Here is a 23,280-nt window from a genome sequence, read left to right as displayed (position 1 = left end):
TCAATTTTGACCACAGTGTGCTCAACCCGGGGAGCATGTCGAATCCGCGCTGTAAATTAGCGGCATTCTTTTTCACGTTTTACAGTCTTTAATTCTAATCTCTGCGTGGACATTTTAGTCACGTTTTAACGTCATAAGCTATTCAACTGCTGGAAGTTCCCATCCCTTATGGACGAATTGCGTCGACTGATTTGCAAAAAAGGATACTCCTTACGCCGGTCTGCCACATCTGGCAGCCAGTCTTGCAATCTCGACAAATTCTCTACTTTCTACTCGTAAATACCTTTGCCTACCTACCAATCCTCTAATCTTCACCTTTCGTTCCTTGTTTTTTTTTTATGACGTGTATCCTAAAACGCCCGCACGTGCATCGCACATTGGGAATGTACGTTTCTGCTTCTGGCTCACGTGCTCACTCCCACTCCCAAGCAAAATTCATCCCTTCTCTCAAGGGACAATCCTACCCCTTCCAGTAGTTTTTTGGCCATCGGAACTTAGCTAATTTTTAAAACCTACCTTTAAGATCAGATTTGTTTCGACCAACGCGAAGAGAAGACCAACTTACTCTACTGCCACAACTTCTTCTCACTACCCCGCGTGAATCTCATACAACCGAACTCAACAGTGTATTCAAATTATTTCAAGTCTGTTAATAAATATATTTGTTGACTAAACCTTATAACATTGAATCATCTTTGAGTCAAACCCAATTGTCTCAAGGAAGCCAGTGCATCGAAAATCTTTCCCGATTGGTTTGACGAGGACTTACAACCCTCGTTGGTAAAAAATCTCTTACCGCCATCGATGCCGAGCGCAAACAATAAATGATTATTTATTTATTTCGTCTTTTGAATTCTCTAAAATTAATTATTCTCCAATTTAAGAAAAATAATTCATTTAAATTAATTATTTTCTTATTTTATTAAATTGTATAACTTGATTACCTCCATTTATATTCAATTATATTATTGTATAATATATATATAAATAAATGTATTCATATTGAATTATATTAATGTATAATATATTAAGTTATGATATGTAAATATACATATATATATATAAATAATTTATTTAATCAATTATTTCCTCTTTTCATTAAATTATTTGACCTAATTACCTCCATTTGTATTCAATTATGATAATGTATAATATATATATATAAACAAATGTATTAAATTATATTAATGTATAATATTCAAACATATGCATATATACATATTTTGATTTTTGATTAACTTTTCAAAAAAGAGTAATGTGAAAAAAAAAAGTTTTTTTACGATAATTAAATTCATTGAGAATAAATATAATTATTTAAAAAATCATATGTATTTTTCAATTATTTGCTCACATATCAATTAGGATATAAATATTATTCGGTAAGTAAAATAATTCATTCGAATCAATTATCTCCTTATTTTATCAAGGTATTTAACTTAATTACCTCCATTCATATTCAGTTGTATTAATGTATAATATACATATATATACATACACAGATACATATATATAATAATAAACATATATATATGTATATATTTTAATTTTGAATTTACTTTTGAAAAAAGAGAAATTTTTGAAAAAAAAATTTTTTTCACAATAATTAAATTCATCAAGAATAGATATGATTATTAAACAGATCCTGCATATTTTTTAATTATTTGCTCACATATTAATTGAAATAAAAATATTATACATTAGGAAAAATAATTTATTTCAATCCACTATTTCCTTTCTTCATTAAATTATTTGACTTGATTACCTCCATTTATATTCAATTATATTATTGTATAATATATATATAAATGAATGTATTTATATTTAATTATGTTAATGTATATTGTTCAAATATATACATATATAAATATCATGATTTTTAATTTACTTTTAAAAAAAGAGAGATTTGAAAAATGAAAAATCTTTTCACGTCAATTGTATTCATTAAAAATAAATATAATTATTGAGAAGATCCTGTATATTTTTTAATTATTTGCTCACATATTAATTGAAATCAAAATATTATACGTTAGGAAAAATAATTTATTTCAATGCACTATTTCCTTTCTTTATTAAATTATTTGACTTGATTACTTCCATTTATATTTAATTACATTAATGTATAATATATATATATATAAATAAATGTATTTATATTAAATTATATTGATGTATAATATTCAAATATATATGTGTGAATATAGAAAGTGTTCTTCCTCTTCGAGACACAAATTTGTAAGAATGTCTGTAAGTGTTTACATTTTGGAATCTTACGCTTCTTGGTGCGAAGCTCGTAAGACAGTCAATGACCGTCTAATATTGAAATGCGGATATGCATCATCAATATTAATATTAATCACGAGGCAATTTTCATTTTGTGAAACGTATATAATTTTTGAACTACTGGTAAATTCGAAAAATTAACGACGGAGCCAGGAATCGAACCTGGTATCTAGCGATGCTTTACCGGAGCCTTACTCCACTAGACCACCTAGCCGCCCTGACTCTATATTATACTTACCTGGCGCAGAGGATACCGTGATCACAAAGGCGGTTCCTCCAAGACGAGGCTCTTCCATTGCACTACGGTCGAGCTGAACCTTGCGAATATCCCTAATGTGGATATCTCGGGCGTATTATTTTTGGTAGTTAGGCTAGGTGGTCTAGTGGAGTAAGGCTCCGGTAAAGCATCGCTAGATACCAGGTTCGATTCCTGGCTCCGTCGTTAATTTTTCGAATTTACCAGTAGTTCAAAAATTATATACGTTTCACAAAATTCAAATATATACATATATATATCATGATTTTCAATTTACTTTTAAAAAAAGAGAAATTTTTGAAAAAAAATTTTTTCACAATAATTGAATTCATTAAAAATAAATATAATTCTTGAAAAAATCCTGTATATTTTTTAATTATTCGCTCACATATTAATTGAAATAAAGATATCATTCAATGAGAAAAATCATTTATTTGAATCAATTGTTTCCTCATTTTATCAAATTATTTAATTTAATTACCTCCATTTATATTCAATCGTATTAATGTATAATATACATATATATACACATATATATATATATATATTATTATACGTATATATATATATATATTATAATTTTGAGTTTCCTTTTAAAAAAAGAGAAATCGGAAAAACAAAATTTTCTAACAATAATTGAATTCATTAGAAGTAAATATAATTATTTAAAAAATCATATGTATTTTTCAATTATTTGCTCACATATTTATTAAAATATAAATATTATTCGGTAACAAAAATCATTTATTTAAATCAATTATTTCCTTATTTTATCAAATTATTTGACTAAATTACCTCCATTTATATTCAATCGTATTAATGTATACTATACATATATATACATATATATGTATATAATAATATACATATGTATACATGTATTATAATTTTGGATTCACTTTTGAAAAAAGAAAATTTTTTTCACAATAATTAAATTCATTAAAAATAAATATAATCATTCAAAAAATCCTTTGTATTTTTTGATCATTTGCTCACATATTAATTAAAATATAAATTTTATCCGTTGAGAGTAATAATTTATTTAAATCAATTATTTCCTTGTTTCATTAAATTATTCAACCTAATTACCTCCGATTATATTCAATTATATTAATGTATAATCTTAATATATATAAATCTCGTGTCACGATGTTTGTCCTCAATGGACTCCTAAACCACTTAACCGATTATAATAAAATACGCACACCATGTGCAGTTCGATCCAACTTGAGAGATAGGATAGTTTAAATCTCAAATTATAGTCGCAATTATAATATATTGCTAATTATTTGTCTGTTATTATTTGACAGTCACAATTATCTGTTAACTCCGAATGATTCTAACAGATGTCGATACCTTTCGACTGGGTTGAGTAAGTAATCAATAGATGGCGCTGCTATGGTAAATCTACGAACGTGTCATATAAGCTACATTTTAACAGCATAACTAGCAACCCATCCCGGCTTCGCACGGGCATATAATAATATAATAAAAGAAAATACACAATGTTTACAGTGAGTTTCTAGAAAAATAACATTTATATTATTACTTAATATTATTATATGCCCGTGCGAAGCCGGGATGGGCTGCTAGTATATATATATATACATATATACATGTGGGCTATTCCGCGTCAACCGGATCAGTCATCTCTCAGATATTTTTTTTAATTTGGCATGTGGATTGTGTGTGAGGAGTTAGATTTTTGTGCCGAAGCGCGAATCTCATAATGCAAAATTCGATTTTTTATCAACAATAACAAATTAGACTCCCATTTTTTTCAAAAATTCATAACTTCGGTGAAAAATTAGATAGAATATATATTTTTCTTCAAATTACGCGGAAAGCTCTATAGAATTTGAAAAAAAATACGAAATGGTAAAAAAAAGTTGTTATCAATTGTTTATTCAACAATTAATTTTTCAAAGATTTTTAAAACAGTGACTGACACGATCAAAAAATTTTCTTAAGATTCTGACATGTTCCTTGAACTGTACTACAACCTGTGAATTAATTCCAGAGGGGTGTTTTTCTTCGTTTCCGAGTAAAAAATCATTAAAGGTGTCGATGCGCATGAAATTGCGGCGCGCCGAGTCTCTACGTAATGGCGGGCGGCCGGTTGCCGTCCACCGCTACCCCGCGGTGGCGTCGCAGCGTTATTTTAGAGTCATTTTCACGATGTAGGACATGATTGGAGAATCTGAAAAAAATACTGTACCTTCACAAGGCCTGCTCAAAGCGATAAGTGAAGTTTCAAGAATGTGTATTATATTCAATTATATTATTGTAGAATATACATATATATTAGGGTGCTTTTTTTTTGGACTATATTTTTTTTTTTTCGGTCCCATCGTGAAATTTTGTTGGAAATACAACAAAAAAAATTCCCTAAAAGAATGAGCCCTTAATATTGATATTAAGTGCTCGCCCAAGGCATGTAAAGATTTCCCGCTTAAAATACACGTAAACTTCAATTTTTTTCTTTAAAACATCTACAGTTCAGAGGCATTCTATGGTGTAGTCTAGGACGTCAGTAGGTTTTCTTCGGAATGAAATGCTCTACAAAAGTGCTCATTGCGGTGAAGTCGTAACTCACACCGGCGAAGTCGTACGGGCCACCCAAACCCAATTTTTTCATGAAATTCTTGTCTTTTTGCCCGTATCTCGTAAATAACAAGAGCTACAAAAAAAAATATACAACAAATTTGTAGGAAATTTAATTTTCTACAAAAAAGTTTCAGAAAACCAAATTGCTAACATCGATATTTATTGAGATATTGGGCTTTTAAGGTGAGGAAGTATGGAATTTTCATGAATTATTGAGTTAAATTGTCGAATTATTGATTGTCGAATATTTTTTTGTTTTGTAGCTCTTGTAATTGTAATGACAAGAATTGTAATTGTAATGACAAGAATTGTAATTGTAATGACAAGAGCTACAAAACAAAAAAATATTCGACAATCAATAATTCGACAATTTAACTCAATAATTCATGAAAATTCCATACTTCCTCACCTTAAAAGCCCAATATCTCAATAAATATCGATGTTAGCAATTTGGTTTTCTGAAACTTTTTTGTAGAAAATTAAATTTCCTACAAATTTGTTGTATATTTTTGTTGTAGCTCTTGTTATTTACGAGATACGGGCAAAAAGACAGAAATTTCATGAAAAAATTGGGTTTGGGTGGCCCGTACGACTTCGCCGGTGTGAGTTACGACTTCACCGCAATGAGCACTTTTGTAGAGCATTTCATTCCGAAGAAAACCTACTGACGTCCTAGACTACACCATAGAATGCCTCTGAACTGTAGATGTTTTAAAGAAAAAAAATTAAAGTTTACGTGTATCTTAAGCGGGAAATCTTTACATGCCTTGGGCGAGCACTCAATATTAATATTAAGGGCTCAATCTTTCAGGGAATTTTTTTTGTTGTATTTCCAACAAAATTTCACGATGGGACCGAAAAAAAAAATAGTCCAAAAAAAAAGCACCCTAATATATATACATATATACATATATAATAATATACATATATATATATTTTACAATTTTAAATTGACTTTTGAAAAAAGAGAAATTTGAAAAAAAAAATTTTTTTTACAATAATTGAATTCATTGAAAATAAATATAATTATTGAAAAGATCCTGTATATTTTTTAATTATTTGCTCACATATTATTTAAAATGAGAATATGATTCAGTAAGAAAAATAATTTATTTAATCAGTTATTTCCTTTTTTTATTAAATTATTTGACTTAATTATCTCCGTTCATATTAAATTATAATAATGTATAATATATATATGAACAAATGTATTTATATATTAAATTTCATTAATGTATAATATTCAAACATATACATATATATACATTATGATTTTTGATTAAATTTCAAAAAGAGAGAAATTTAGAAAAAAAAAATTTTCTTCACAATAAATAAATTCATTAAGAATAAATATGATTATTAAACAGATCCTGCGTATCTTCCAATTATTTGCTCACATATTGATTGAAATAAAAATATTATACATTAGGAAAAATAATTTATTTCAATCTACTATTTCCTTTTTTCATTAAATTATTTGACTTGATTACCTCCATTTTTATTCAATTATATTAATGTATAATATATATATAAATCAATGTATTTATATTCAATTATGTTAATGTATAATATTCAAATATATACATATATAGATATTATGATTTTTAATTTACTTTTGAAGAAAGGGAAATTTGAAAAATGAAGGATTTTTTCACGTCAATTATATTCATCAAAAATAAATGTAATTATTGAAAAGATCCTGTATATTTTTTCATTATTTGCTCACATATTAATTAAAATAAAAATATTATTTATTAGAGAAAATAATTTATTTGAATCAACTATTTCCTTTCTTTATTGAATTATTTGACTTGATTACCTCCATTCATATTCAATTATATTAATGTACAATATATATATGAATGAATGTATTTATATTTAATTATATGAATGTATAATATTCAAATATATACATATATATATATTATGATTTTCTATTTACTTTTAAAAAAAGAGAAATTTGAAGAAAAAAAATTTTTTTACAATAATTAAATTCATTTGAAATAAATGTAATGATACAAAAAATCTATAAATTTTTTGATCATTAGCTTACATATTGATCAAAATATAAATATTATCTGTTAAGAAAAATAATTTATTTAATCGATTATTTTCTTTTTTTATTAGATTATTTGACCTAATCACCTCCATTTATATTCACTTATAAAAATGCATAATATATATATAAACAAATGTATTCATATGTTAAATTATATCAATGTACAATATTCAAACATTTACATATATACATGTAATGATTTTCAATTAACTTTTAAAAAAAGAGAAATTTGAAACAAAAAAGTTTTTTTACGATAATTAAATTCATTGAAAATAAATATAATCATTTAAAAAATGATATGTATTTTCCAATTATTTGCTCACATATCAATCAGAATATAAATATTGTTCGGTGAGAAAAATCATTTATTTAAATCAATTATTTCCTTATTTTATCAAATTATTTAACTAAATTACCTCCATTCATATTCAATTGTTTTAATGTATGATATACATATATATATACATATATATATATATATATATATATATATATATATATATATATATATATATATATATATATTATAATTTTGAATTTACTTTCAAAAAATGAGAAATTTTTGAAAAAAAAATTTTTTTTACAATAATTAAATTCATTCAGAATGAATATAATTATTAAACAGATCCTGCATGTTTTCTGATTATTTGCTCACATATTAATCGAAATAAAAATATTATACATTAGGAAAAATAATTTATTTCAATCAACTATTCCCTTTTTTCATTCAATTATTTGACTTGATTACCTCCATTTATATTAAATTATATTAATGTATAATATATATATAAAAAATCGTATTTATATTTGATTATTTTAATGTATAATATTCAAATATATACATATATAGATATTATGATTTTTAATTAACTTTTAAAAAAAGAGAAATTTGAAAAATAAAAAATTTTTTCACGTCAATTATATTCATCAAAAATAAATATAATTATTGAGAAGATCCTGTATATTTTTTAATTATTTGCTTATATAGTAATTGAAATAAAAATATTATTCATTAGAAAAAAAAATTTATTTCAATCAACTATTTCCTTTCTCTATTAAATTATTTGACTTGATTACCTCCATTTATATTCAATTATATTAATGTATAATATACATATAAATAAATGTATTTATATCAAATTATATTAATGTATAATATTTAAATATACACATACATATATATTATGATTTTTAATTTACTTTTGAAGAAAGGGAAATTTGAAAAATGAAGGATTTTTTCACGTCAATTATATTCATCAAAAATAAATGTAATTATTGAAAAGATCCTGTATATTTTTTCATTATTTGCTCACATATTAATTAAAATAAAAATATTATTTATTAGAGAAAATAATTTATTTGAATCAACTATTTCCTTTCTTTATTGAATTATTTGACTTGATTACCTCCATTCATATTCAATTATATTAATGTACAATATATATATGAATGAATGTATTTATATTTAATTATATGAATGTATAATATTCAAATATATACATATATATATATTATGATTTTCTATTTACTTTTAAAAAAAGAGAAATTTGAAGAAAAAAAATTTTTTTACAATAATTAAATTCATTTGAAATAAATGTAATGATACAAAAAATCTATAAATTTTTTGATCATTAGCTTACATATTGATCAAAATATAAATATTATCTGTTAAGAAAAATAATTTATTTAATCGATTATTTTCTTTTTTTATTAGATTATTTGACCTAATCACCTCCATTTATATTCACTTATAAAAATGCATAATATATATATAAACAAATGTATTCATATGTTAAATTATATCAATGTACAATATTCAAACATTTACATATATACATGTAATGATTTTCAATTAACTTTTAAAAAAAGAGAAATTTGAAACAAAAAAGTTTTTTTACGATAATTAAATTCATTGAAAATAAATATAATCATTTAAAAAATGATATGTATTTTCCAATTATTTGCTCACATATCAATCAGAATATAAATATTGTTCGGTGAGAAAAATCATTTATTTAAATCAATTATTTCCTTATTTTATCAAATTATTTAACTAAATTACCTCCATTCATATTCAATTGTTTTAATGTATGATATACATATATATATACATATATATATATATATATATATATATATATATATATATATATATATATATATATATATATATTATAATTTTGAATTTACTTTCAAAAAATGAGAAATTTTTGAAAAAAAAATTTTTTTTACAATAATTAAATTCATTCAGAATGAATATAATTATTAAACAGATCCTGCATGTTTTCTGATTATTTGCTCACATATTAATCGAAATAAAAATATTATACATTAGGAAAAATAATTTATTTCAATCAACTATTCCCTTTTTTCATTCAATTATTTGACTTGATTACCTCCATTTATATTAAATTATATTAATGTATAATATATATATAAAAAATCGTATTTATATTTGATTATTTTAATGTATAATATTCAAATATATACATATATAGATATTATGATTTTTAATTAACTTTTAAAAAAAGAGAAATTTGAAAAATAAAAAATTTTTTCACGTCAATTATATTCATCAAAAATAAATATAATTATTGAGAAGATCCTGTATATTTTTTAATTATTTGCTTATATAGTAATTGAAATAAAAATATTATTCATTAGAAAAAAAAATTTATTTCAATCAACTATTTCCTTTCTCTATTAAATTATTTGACTTGATTACCTCCATTTATATTCAATTATATTAATGTATAATATACATATAAATAAATGTATTTATATCAAATTATATTAATGTATAATATTTAAATATACACATACATATATATTATGATTTTCAATTTACTTTTAAAAAAAGAGAAATTTGGAAAAAAAAATTTTTTTACAAAAATTAAATTCATTCAAAATAGATATGATTATTCAAAAATTCTATATATTTTTTAATTATTTGCTCACATATTAATTAAAATATAAATATTAGTCATCAAGAAAATGCCATTCAATTTACTCTATGGATCGTATTGGGAACATTTTTCCAATGGATTAGAACTTATTATAAGGTTTAAAGAAAACATGCAGATAGATGAATAATTATTTGTTTAATTTCATATTCTTAATTCTTAAAAATTAATCGTTCCTCAATTTGTGAAAAATTATTTATTCAAATTAATTTTTTTCCTATTTCATTAAATTATTCAACCTAATGACCTCCATTTATATTCAATTATATTAATGTATGATATATATACATATATTTTATTTTTATATATTTTATTCATTTCATTTTATTTATTTTATTTATTATTTATATATATTATATATTTCAACTCGCTCACAAAAAATTTTGATGAATTGCGCAACTGATAGTTTTGTAGGAAATTGACTGCTCTACAAAAATGGTGTCTTATGATTTGTCGATTAAGTTAAGCGTTTAAAAGATATTCATCGTCAAACTTCAATGCATACTAATTTTAACAGTTTTTGATGAATAATTCGAAAAATTTCAATTTAATTTGTAAGTTTCATGAAAATTTATTCCAATGTGAGTTCCTAAGAAGGGAGAAATGTTTTAAACTATTTTTCTTTTATTTTTTCAGTTCTATATATTATATATTTTTCAATTTTCAATTTTTAATATATATTTTTATACTATTTTTCTTTTATTTTTTTAGTTCTATATATTATGCATTTTTTAATTTTTAATTTTTAATATATATTTTTATACTATTTTTCTCTTTTCTTAGGAACTCACATTGGAATAAATTTTCATGAAACTTATAAATTAAATTGAAATTTTTCGAATTATTCATCAAAAACTGTTAAAATTAGTATGCATTGAAGTTTGACGATGAATATCTTTTAAACGCTTAACTTAATCGACAAATCATATGACACCATTTTTGTAGAGCAGTTAATTTCCTACAAAACTATCAGTTGCGCAATTCATTAAAATTTTTTGTGAGCGAGTTAAAAAATTCATAAGCAAAACAGAAATTTCTCTTAAAATAATTAAACTTTAAGCTTTGATATCTTTTAAACGGTAAGGTTTAGGAAAAAATTGTAAGAGACCTTTTTTGTAGAGCGTTCGATTTCCTACAAGAATATGAGGAGAGATATTTTTTAACAACAGTTGTCAAAGAGATATGAATTTTTGTTTCTAATACTCAGTAAAAAATGCAAAATTGTAAAGCGGAGGACCTTGTTATCAAAATTAAGAGCTCATATTTGGTGAGAATTCTTCAGAGGTATCTAGCAATCGATTTTCAGAGTATAAAGTAAAAAAAAAAATACTCATTTTTTTTGGCCCACCCTAATATACATATATATATAAATATATATATATATATGTATATTTATGTATATTATACAATAATACGATTGAATATAAATGGAGGTAATTAAGTCAAATAATTCAATAAAATAAGGAAATAATTGATTTGAATAAATGATTTTTCTTACCGGATAATATTTATATTTTAAATAATATGTGAACAAATGATTGAAAATACATAGGATTTTTATACAATTATATTTATTGTTGATGAATTTAATTATTGTGAGAAAATTTTTTTTTTTCTAATATCTCTTTTTTTTTAAAGTAAATTCAAAATTATAATATATATATATATACATGTATATTATTATATATATATATATATATATATATATATATATATATATATATATATGTATATATTATACATTATTATAATTGAATATGAACGGAGTTAATCAAGTCAAATAATTTATTAAAAAAAGGAAATAATTGATTGAATAAATTATTTTTCCTAATGAATGATATTTTCATTTCAATTAATATGTAAGCAAATAATCAAAAAATATACAGGATCTTTTCAAGAATTATATTTATTTTCAATGAATCCAATAATTGTAAAAAAAATTTTTTTTTTTCAAAATTTCTCTTTTTTTAAAAGTGAATTCAAAATTATAATATACATATATTTATGTATATTATTATATATGTATATATGTATATGTATGTATATTATACATTAGTATAATTGAATATAAACGGAGGTAATTAGGTTGAATAATTTAATAAAACAAGGAAATAATTGATTGAAATAAATTATTTCTCTCAACGGATAATATTTATATTTTAATTAATATGTGAGCAAATGATTAAAAAATACATCGGATTTTTTAAATAATTCTGTTTATTTTTAATGAATTTAATTATTGTAAGAAAATTTTTTTTTTCCTGATTGCTCTTTTTTGTTTAAAGTAAATTCAAAATTATAATATACATATATACATGTATATTAATATATATATATATATATATATGTATGTATATATACCATACATTATTATAATTGAATATAAATGAAGGTGATTAGGTCAAATATCTTGATAAAAAAAGGAAATAATTGATCAAATCAATTATTTTTCTTGATGAGTGATATTTTCATTTCAATTAATATGTGAGCAAATAATTAAAAAATATACAGGATCTTTTCAAGAATTATATTTATTTTTAATGAATTCAATTATTCTAAAAAAAAATTTTTTTTAAAAAATTTCTCTTTTTTCAAAAGTAAATTTAAAATTATAATATATATATATATATACATGTATATCATTATATATGTATATATGTATATATGTATATATATGTATATTATACATTAATATAATTGAATATAAACGGAGGTAATTAGGTTAAATAATTTAATAAAACAAGGAAATAATTGATTCAAATAAATTATGTTTCTTAACGGATGATATTTATATTTTAATTAATATGTGAGCAAATGATCAAAAAATATGTAGAATTTTTGAATAATTATATTTATTTTAAATGAATTTAATTATTGTCAAAAAATTTTTTTTTTTCAAATTTCTCTTTTTTCAAAAGTAAATTGAAAATCATAATATATATATATGTATATATTTGGATATTATACATTAATATAATTAAATATAAATACATTCATTTATATATATACTATACATCAATATGATTGAATATAAATAGAGGTAATCAAGTCAAACAATTTAATAAAGAAAGGAAATAGTTGATTGAAATAAATTATTTTCCCTAATGAAGAATATTTTTATTTTAATTAATATGTGAGCAAATAATTAAAAAATATGCAGGATCTGTTCAATAATCATATTTATTCTAAATGAATTTAATTATTGTAAAAATATTTTTTTTTTCAATAATTTCTCACTCTTTAAAAGTAAATTCAAAATTATAATATATATATATATAAGTATATTATTATATATATATATATATATATATGTATATATATGTATATTATACATTAATACAATTGAATATGAATGGAGGTAGTAAAGTTAAATAATTTGATAAAATAAGGAAATAATTGATTCGGATAAATTATTTTTCTTACCGAATAATATTTATATTCTAATTGATATGTGAGCAATTGATTAAAAAATACATAGGATTTGTTGAATAATTATGTTTATTTTTGATGAATTTTATTATTTTAAGGAAATTTTTTCCTTTCTAATTCGTCTTTTTTTAAAATAAATTCAAAATTATTATATATATATATATATATATATATATATATATATATATATATATATATATGTATATTATTATATATATTGTAACAACGGGGGGAAATTACGAAAGATCTAAGAGAAACAAAGGGTTCTCTGTGCGATTTAAGCGAACGCCGAGCCAAAGAAGTCTCACGAACAAGGAATATTAAGAAAGAAAATAGATGTATTTGGACACAAGCTCTCTTTTTAAAGTCTAGAGACTGACTGTTTTTACAATAATATCGGTTGACGCAGCAACCTTATTCTTTTTAAAGACATAAGAGGCTTATAAACGTCTTTTATCTATGATGACTACTAGATCATTTAAAAGGGGACAAAACGGGTGATTTCACCCTTTGTAACATTACTCCCCCTCGAGGAAAAGAGTCGACCCGACTCGGAAAAGATAAACAATTACAAAAAAATGTGATCTAGCAGTCAGTGCTCGAAGGTGAGTTGGAGCTGTGGCTCTAAAAATTAAAAGACTCCCTTTTTACTATCTGGCATTTGCCCACAGTCTCAAGGTAAACCACAGAAAACCTTGAGCAGATAGTTGAGCGTTCAATTGAATTCAAAATTTGTGTGCCTTGTTTTATAAAGGTAAGTGTTAAGGGTGAGTCAGTGAGTTCTTCATGAATTTGAAGACATCAAAATCATCCGGATCGTCGCCGAAAAGAAGATTCATTCCTCTTCGTACAACGAGGCGGGAAACCATAACTGGGAAAACTCTGAGTCCTAGACAACGTAAAGGTTGATTCCCTCTGAGAACCGGCACAGGAAACAGGAAAAAGGAACGGGTGACTGAATCCAAAACTTCTTCAAAAAACAGCACACCCTAGAGTTTGGAGGACAAATGTGAGTGGTGGTATAACAATTCAAATTCACCAAGTGAATTTGGGGGAATACACGAATAAAATAAATTAAATATGTAGTCAAAAGAAAAGGAACGATCTTATCTGAATATCCGGAGAACCCAGGCTAAGACCGGACAAACAGTACAGTTGGAGGTAACATCGGGAACAGCCAAAGACGGCAGATTCGTCGGGAAAAATCTATAAAAACTCAAAGAAACTGACATGTGGGTTAGAAAAATAAGAGAGGATCGACCAAACGCTCACTACTTCATTCAAGCGCAGAACCGAAACACTCTTCAAGCCAAAGAAATCGATGTATCAAAATTTCTCGAATCGAACAACATCGAACTAACCTTAACCTGTCAACGAACTTTCTAACCTTCAGAGAGCTACTGAAACGATGCTCTTGACTGATAAGGAGCTAAGCGATCCAGATGAACGACTTTAGATTTCGAACGAGGGGAACGTCTAATTCTAAAAACAACGTCGTTAATCCGGTCAACAATAAAATAAGGACCTTCCCAATTACTTTGGAGTTTGGGACAACGCCCTTGTTGCCGACGAGGTTGAAATAACCAAACGGAATCTCCCTTCTCAAATTTTAAATTTCTAGCTCTAATATCATAACGATCCTTAGTCTTATCGGAGACCATACGAATTCTTTCTCTAGCGAATTCATGAACCTCGTCCAATTTTTGACGGAAAACGGAATTAAAATACACCTGGGACGAAGCCACGGAAGGATTGACACCCTTTTCTAAATCTGACGGAAGTCGAAGATCCCGACCTGTCAACATCATAGCTGGAGGAAAACCGGTAGTGTCGTGAATTGCAGAGCGATACGACAAAAGAAATAAGGGAATCCACTCATCCCAATCTTTCAAAACGTTTCGAGGTTGATTTTACGGTAACCAGAACAAAGAGTCGAATCGCCGGTAGAAATGACGCAGTTGTGAGCGGAAAGAAAATCTACGCCTAAAATGCCTTCATCTTCTATGTCAGCTACTAGAACTTCATGTGGGGATTGAACACAATCCGCTACTGTTACCTGCACGACCATCTTACCTACTACAGGGGTAGTTGCTCCGATAGCAGTGCGAATAGACACAGAAGGAATAATTGAAGCAAGAGACGAAATCATATCAGGACGAACAACGGAAATTTCGGCTCCAGTATCTATCACCCACAAACAACTTAGTCCGTTAACGGAACCTTTAGCATATAAGCCGGTACGACGCAGGCCTCTAACCACGAACTGTGAAGCAATAGGGCTAAGGAACTTGGAAGAAACCGATGATATTCGCCCTTTCGAAACATCGGTAGCTAGTTTCCCGAATTCTGAGGAACAGAAGGTTGCGCTGCCCAAACCGGATTAGAGGGAGCCCTCTTGGAGGCATTTTTGCGCCACGAATCTTCCGCAGTCTTCATCTGACGGTCGAGTTTAAAACAATTCTTCGCGATATGTTCTCTTACGCCGCAAAACTGGCACTCTGAGACAGGCCGATTGGAGTTTGATCTATTGTAACGAGAGAAACCACTATTTTTCCTTCCTGGAAGAGAATCTGAGCTAGCCTGATTGACTGAAGGACGGGACGAAGAATTTTCTGAAGGTTCAGCTTGACTCAATCGATGAAGTTCACGCGAACCTAAATCCGCCTCGTTTATGGCTTCTAATTCTAAGCCCTTAATAATTGCTTCATGTAGAGAAGTTGGAGCTGCGAGCCTCAGATGATACCGAAGCTCCGGATTCCGAATTGCATTAATGAATTTCGCCCGAGCTATCTGATCTCTAGCTTTTTCTGCACAATCAGTAAGGGAATGTCGAGCGAGACGTTCGATGTCATTTCCGAGAGAGGCTCAATCTTCCTTGGGCCCTTGACGTCTATTTTCGAACTGAGTAAAATAAAGTTTGGAAAGATGTTCTTCGCCAAACCGGAGTTTAAGAGCCGCACAAATGCTGTCGAAATTTTCAGAATCCGAATCTGAAAGCGATCCAAGAACTACCAAAGCCGGACCGGACAAAGAAGCTGTCAAATTAGCTGCTTTCTGGGACGGATTCCAACCATTAACCTTACTAATCATGTTAAACTGACGTTCGTATAGACTCCAAGCAGACGAACCGTCATACAAACCGGGCTTCAAATTCGATTGTTTCGAGGGCAACTCTACAATACTCGCGGGAGGTACAGAGACCTGATTGAGTCCGAACGAGCTCTGAGTCTGCGGAGGGAGAACATTGACAGTTCCGCGTGATTTTAAAAAGGCCAGGAACTCTGACTGAATATCTACACTAGGATGAGACGACGCGACAGGACGCTCAACTACTTCCGAAATGTCACGTGACGGAACATCGTGGCATCGCGGAAAAGAGCTAACCTGAGCTTGTCGCAAGACAAGAGCAGGTGGAAAATTTTTAGCAACAGGGGGAATTTCGCCTCCCCCATAAATAGCGTCAGACCTTGATTGATCCGGAATTGAATGAATGGAGGTCCTCCTTGCCGGGACCGGGACTGAAGAAAGAGAAGTCCTTCTACCTGGGGATGGAACTGGGCATATCGGGAATTCCTGCGGCCGCTCCTGAAGCTTTTGCACACCTTGCAGGATCCCGATCAACGCCTGGGACACGATTTCTTGTTGTTGACGCTGTTGCGAGAGAAGTTCGTGCAGAAGATTCTGCTGTTCTTGTAGCTGCTGTTGTAGCAGTTGTTGATGTTGTTGTTGCTGTTGTTGATGTTGTTGTTGCTGTTGTTGATGTTGTTCTTGCTGCTGAATCTGACGCATCAGCAAATCTTGGTTTCCCTGGATGAGCTCTGCCAAGAGAGCTAATTGGGGCTGGGGCTGAACCTCAGCTTCCGAACGACGAGAAATGGGAGGAAACGCTGGTTCAGAAGAACGCTGGCACGACGAAACGCGTCCGGCAGCTCGTCGCTCCGCGCGTGATGCTCTCGACAGAGGAGATCTTTGCATTTTTTTTGTATACTTCTTTACACTCAAAATCCACTCAAATGGCACAGAAGAGATCCCGCTTCTGACACCAATGTAACAACGGGGGGAAATTACGAAAGATCTAAGAGAAACAAAGGGTTCTCTGTGCGATTTAAGCGAACGCCGAGCCAAAGAAGTCTCACGAACAAGGAATATTAAGAAAGAAAATAGATGTATTTGGTCACAAGCTCTCTTTTTAAAGTCTAGAGACTGACTGTTTTTACAATAATATCGGTTGACGCAGCAACCTTATTCTTTTTAAAGACATAAGAGGTTTATAAACGTCTTTTATCTATGATGACTACTAGATCATTTAAAAGGGGACAAAACGGGTGATTTCACCCTTTGTAACAATATATATATATATATATGTATATATATATATATATATATGTATATATATATATATATATATATATATATATATATATATATATATGTATATATATATTATGCATTATTATAATTGAATATAAATGGAGGTGAATAGGTCAAATAATTTAATAAAAAAAGGAAACAATTGATTGAATAAATTATTTTTCCTAATGAATGATATTTTCATTTCAATTAATATGTGAGCAAATAATTAAAAAATATACAGGATCTTTTCAAGAATTGAATTTATTTTTAATGCAATCAATTATTGTAGAAAAAATTTTTTTCTTAAAAATTTCTTTTTTTTTAAAAGTAAATTTAAAATTATAACATATATATATATATATATATATGTATGTTATTATATATGTATTCATGTATATATATGTATATTATACATTAATATAATTGAATATAAACGGAGGTAATTAGGTTGAATAATTTAATAAAACACGGAAATAATTGATTTAAAATAAATTATTTTTCTTTACGGATAATATTCATATTTCAATTAATATGTGAGCAAATGATTAAAAAATACACAGGATTTTTCAAATAATTATATTTATTTTCAATGAATTTAATTATTGTAAGAAAATTTTTTTCTTAAAAATTTCTTTTTTTTCAAAAGTAAATTCAAACTTATAATATATATATGCATATGTATATTAATATATATGTATATATGTATATATATGTATATCATACATGAATATAATTGAATACAAATGGAGGTAATTAAGTTGAATAATTTAATGAAACTAGAAAATAATTGATTTAAATAAATTATTTTTCTCAACGGATAATATATATATTTTAATTGATATGTGAGCAAATGATTGAAAAATACATAGGATTTTTTCAATACTAATATTAATTTTCAATGAATTTAATTATTGTAAGAAATTTTTTTTTTTCCACTTTCTCTTTTTGTAAGAGTAAATTAAAAATCATAATATATATATGTATATTCGTGTATTATACATTAATTTATTGAATATAAATACATTAATTTTTTACATATCACACAATAATATAATTGAATATAAATGGAAGTAATTATGTCAAATAATTCAATAAAAAAAGGAAATAATTGATTCAATAAATTATTTTCCCTGATGAATAATATTTTTATTCCAAATAATATGTGAGCAAATAATTCAAAAATATACAGGATCTTTTCAATAATTATATTTATTTTTAATAAATTCAATAATTGTAAAAAAAATTTTTTTTTTCGAAAATTTCTCTTTTTCAAAAGTAAATTCAAAATTATAATATATATATATATATATATATGTATGTATATTATTATGTATGTATATATGCATATACATGTATATCAGACATGAATATAATTGAATACAAATCGAGGTAATCAAGTCAAATAATTTAATAAAATAAGGAAATAGTTTATTGAAATAAATTATTTTTCCCCATGAATAATATTTTTATTTCAATCAATATGTGAGCGGAAAATTAAAAAATATTGTTACAAAGGGTGAAATCACCCGTTTTGCCCCCTCTTTAATGATCTAGTAGTCAGCATAGATAAAAGACGTTTATAAACCTCTTATGTCTTTCAAAAGAATAAGGTTGCTGCGCCAACCAACATTATTGCAAAAACAGTCTTGTTTCAGACTTTAAACGAGAAACACATATCTTGCATTAAAGCATTTTCACAATATTTTATTCACGCTCTTGATTTTCTTTTGACTTGATAATTAAACTCGCGGATCCATATTTATTTTCCGTAACGTCAAAGTACGTTACATTGGTGTCAGAAGCGGGATCGTGAGTTTCTTTCCAATTAAGTCAATTCAGTGCGTGAAATAAACTACGAGCAACAGTCGTTTGACACGCTCTCGTCGTCGGGAAAGTGGCGGAGAAGAACATTCCATCATCGAAAATCCGCGGGTTCCCGAGACAATTTGTGCACCTTCAGTGGACTCTTTACCTGTCCCTACGATGGTCTTAGTCTCACAAATCGACCTACTAAAGATTATGAGCCAACAACAAGAAGCCGCCGAACGATATCAACGGCAGCTTCTGGATACGGCTACTCAACAACAACAACAACTTGTCCAGTTGCTTCAAGAGCAACGAGAACAGCGGAGGTTGGATAGAGAAGCTCAAGAGCGTTCCGAGACTAGTCTTCATGAACTACTCCGGACGACTGCGGCAGCTCTTCAGGCTGTTCATCAGGTGAATGGCTCAGGAGAACCGGCTGTCACCCCTCGAGGTTCCGGAGTTGTTACTCCACTTCCCCCTCCTGTTCCCTCTCCTGTTCCCGTTCCTACTGTTCAGGAGGTCCAACATCCAGGACGATCCCAGGATGTTCCTGACTCAAGGTCTGTGCCTTTTATTAGGGGGGTAGATGAATCCCCAATTAGTAGAACAAGAGTAAATAATGAGGTTGGTTTTTCCGAGTCTCTGACTCAGGTTCAGCCTCGATTTTCTCATTTAAATCAATTAACTAATTCGAGATTTCCTGAGGTTGCTTCTCAGATTAACGAGAAACCTTTTTATCCTTTAAAACCGCCAATTTTTGATGGAAAGATTCCATGGGCAGATTATGAACGACAGTTTAATACAATTGCTAAACATAACCAGTGGGACTCCGCCATGAGGGCCCACAGTCTTGCCTCTTGTCTTCGAACGCCGGCTTTGAATGTTTTAACGGCATTGTCTGAAGAAGAAATTTCCGATTATGAGAAACTTAGCTCTGCACTCAAATTGAGATATGGAAATGACCACTTGACGAAACTGCACATGGCTCAATTACAGACTAGAAGACAAGGACGAGAAGAAGACCTCGCGTCTCTTAGTCAAGATATTGAACGGCTTTTTCGTATAGCTTTGCCAGATCACGAGCCGTCTCGTAATTTATTAGCAACACAAGCTTTCTTAAATGCAATCAATGATCCAGAAATTAAAATGGCCGTTGGAACATCGGGCCTCACTTCTCTGCGGGAGGCAACGGCCAAAGCCCTCGAGGTGGAGGCAATGAGGAAACAATATTTTGGGTTGAGCAAGCTTCGTCGGATTGAGGTGTCCGAAAACACCTCAGAAAGACGAAGTTTTGAACACTCGGAGGAGCCAAAACCTCAAAATTATAGAAATAAAAATAACAATAGTAATTTTAAACCAAGAAATCGAGGTTCTTTTCAAAACCAGCAAAACAAGCGTGTAAATAAGAACGCGGACATGACAAGTCAAACCGGCTTGACTTGAATATTTTGTAAAAAAAACAGGCCACGACGCCAATCATTGTTTCCTAATTAAAAAAATTAGTGGAAAACCGATGCAAGGCTCGAATCCAAACTCTTATAATTGGCGTAAGAAAAATTTAGAAATAGGGGAAACAAATCCTCAGTTGAGTTCTTCAACAGGAACTCACCCAAAAAACTAATTCCAGATGATTTGTCGGGGCGAAAATCATCGCAGATTGTTAGGAGTGAAAGCCCTCTTAGAGAACAGTTTTTAATTAGAAGTCTACGACAGTCTGGTCTTTACGCGCGCGGTACTGTAAATGGCATCGATTGTCTATGGGTAATAGACACGGGCGCGGAAGTAATCGTATTTCGATCGGATCTCTTGAAATCCGATGACCAGATTGTTCCCTCTTTTTCTCTGCGAACAGCCACTGGAGAGACGACCCCGGTTTTGAGACAGGTTACTGTCCAAATTAACCTTTTTGGGTGTATCGACTCTCCGCATAAGGTTTTTATAGCAGATATAGAGGATAAAGGTATTTTGGGAATAGACTTTCTTACACTCATAACTGTGTTATCTCGACTAAGAGAAATTCACTAGCTTCAAACAATCGCGAAATAACTCTTTGTACAAATAGAAATGGAATTTATTGGACTCCTCCTAGAATTCGAGAAATAGAACTTTCAGAGGATGATTTGCAACAACATTTTCCTTCACATTCACGGAGCCTTGTTGAGAAATCTTCGATTTCGTTAAATTCAGCTCAGGTAGAATCGTTTAAATCTATTTTGCTAGAATTTATAGATTCTTTCGCCAAAGATAGTGGTGATAAGGGCCGATGTACTTCTGTCAAGCACAAGATCGACGTCGGAGAGAGTTCCCCAATAAAACAAGCTCCTCGAAGACTCGCTCTCAACGCCCGAGAAGAGGTGAAGAAGCTTGTGGAAGACATGCTAAAGAACGATGTTATTGAACCATCGTCTAGTCCCTGGGCCTCACCAATCGTCCTTGTTAACAAAAAGGACGGATCCAAACGATTTTGTATCGATTACAGGAAGCTGAACGATATAACGAAGAAAGATTCTTACCCTCTACCCAGAATCGACGTGACACTCGACCTGATTGCTGGTGCAACTTGGTTCAGCACCGTAGATCTTCAGAGCGGATTCTGGCAGGTCGAAATGGATCCTCTAGATAAAGAAAAAACAGCTTTTGGTACGGGTTTAGGAGGATTATGGCAGTTCAAAGTTATGCCGTTTGGTTTGAGTAATGCCCCGGCTACCTTTGAACGAATGATGGAGGCTGTTCTCCATGGGCTCACTGGCAAAATATGCCTCGTTTATTTAGACGATATAATCGTTTTTGGCAAGAACTTTGAAGAAGAAGTTCAAAATCTCAGACAAGTTTTCGCTAGGCTGAAGCAAGCAGGTCTGAAAATGAGCCCGAAAAAATGCAATCTGTTCCAGAAAGAAGTAGGCTTCCTTGGACATATCGTTTCAGCACAAGGTGTGAAGACCGACCCATCCAAAATAGAGAAGGTTTCTTCTCGGCCGACACCTAAGAATAAAGAATAAATTCAAAGCTTTTTAGGCCTTTGTACGTATTACAGAAGATTTGTAAAAGGTTTCGCTAGTATAGCCAAACCTCTCCATCACTTGACCGGAATCAAGATTCCTTTTGACTGGACCCCGGAATGCGAGGAGGCTTTCAAGAAATTAAAAGAAAATCTTATTTCTTCGCCGATTTTAGCTTATCCAGAGGTCGAAATTCCTCTTATTTTAGATACGGATGCATCTCTTTCAGGAATAGGCGGGGTTCTGTCACAAATTCAGGGAGGTCAAGAGAGAGTGATAAGCTATTTCAGCAGAGTTTTGAGTAAAACCGAGAGGAATTATTGTGTCACTCGTAGAGAGCTTTTAGCTGTCGTTAAGACCGTAGTACATTTTCACCATTATCTGTACGGTAGGAGATTTTTGATACGTACAGATCATGCTTCTCTCAGGTGGCTACTTTCGTTCAAATCTCCTGAAGGTCAGGTAGCTAGATGGTTAGAAAGGCTCGGTCAGTACGATTTTGATATTCGTCATCGAGCAGGAATTCAT

The 23,280-nt window shown here is 28.6% G+C and overlaps 1 non-coding gene across 1 annotated transcript; it reads left to right on the top strand.

Moving 5' to 3' along the window:
• Nucleotides 1-2,510: 2,510 nt before the first annotated feature.
• Nucleotides 2,511-2,664, top strand: LOC124309877 (U1 spliceosomal RNA). The gene has a single exon (XR_006909453.1). It is a non-coding gene; the product is annotated as a U1 spliceosomal RNA (small nuclear RNA).
• The last annotated feature ends 20,616 nt before the right edge of the window (nt 2,665-23,280 follow it).

This window comes from Neodiprion virginianus, unplaced genomic scaffold, assembly GCF_021901495.1.
Source record: "Neodiprion virginianus isolate iyNeoVirg1 unplaced genomic scaffold, iyNeoVirg1.1 ptg000058l, whole genome shotgun sequence".
NCBI lineage: Eukaryota > Metazoa > Arthropoda > Insecta > Hymenoptera > Diprionidae > Neodiprion > Neodiprion virginianus.
Note: the sequence above shows the minus strand (reverse complement) of the source record. Positions and strands in the feature narration are given on the sequence as shown.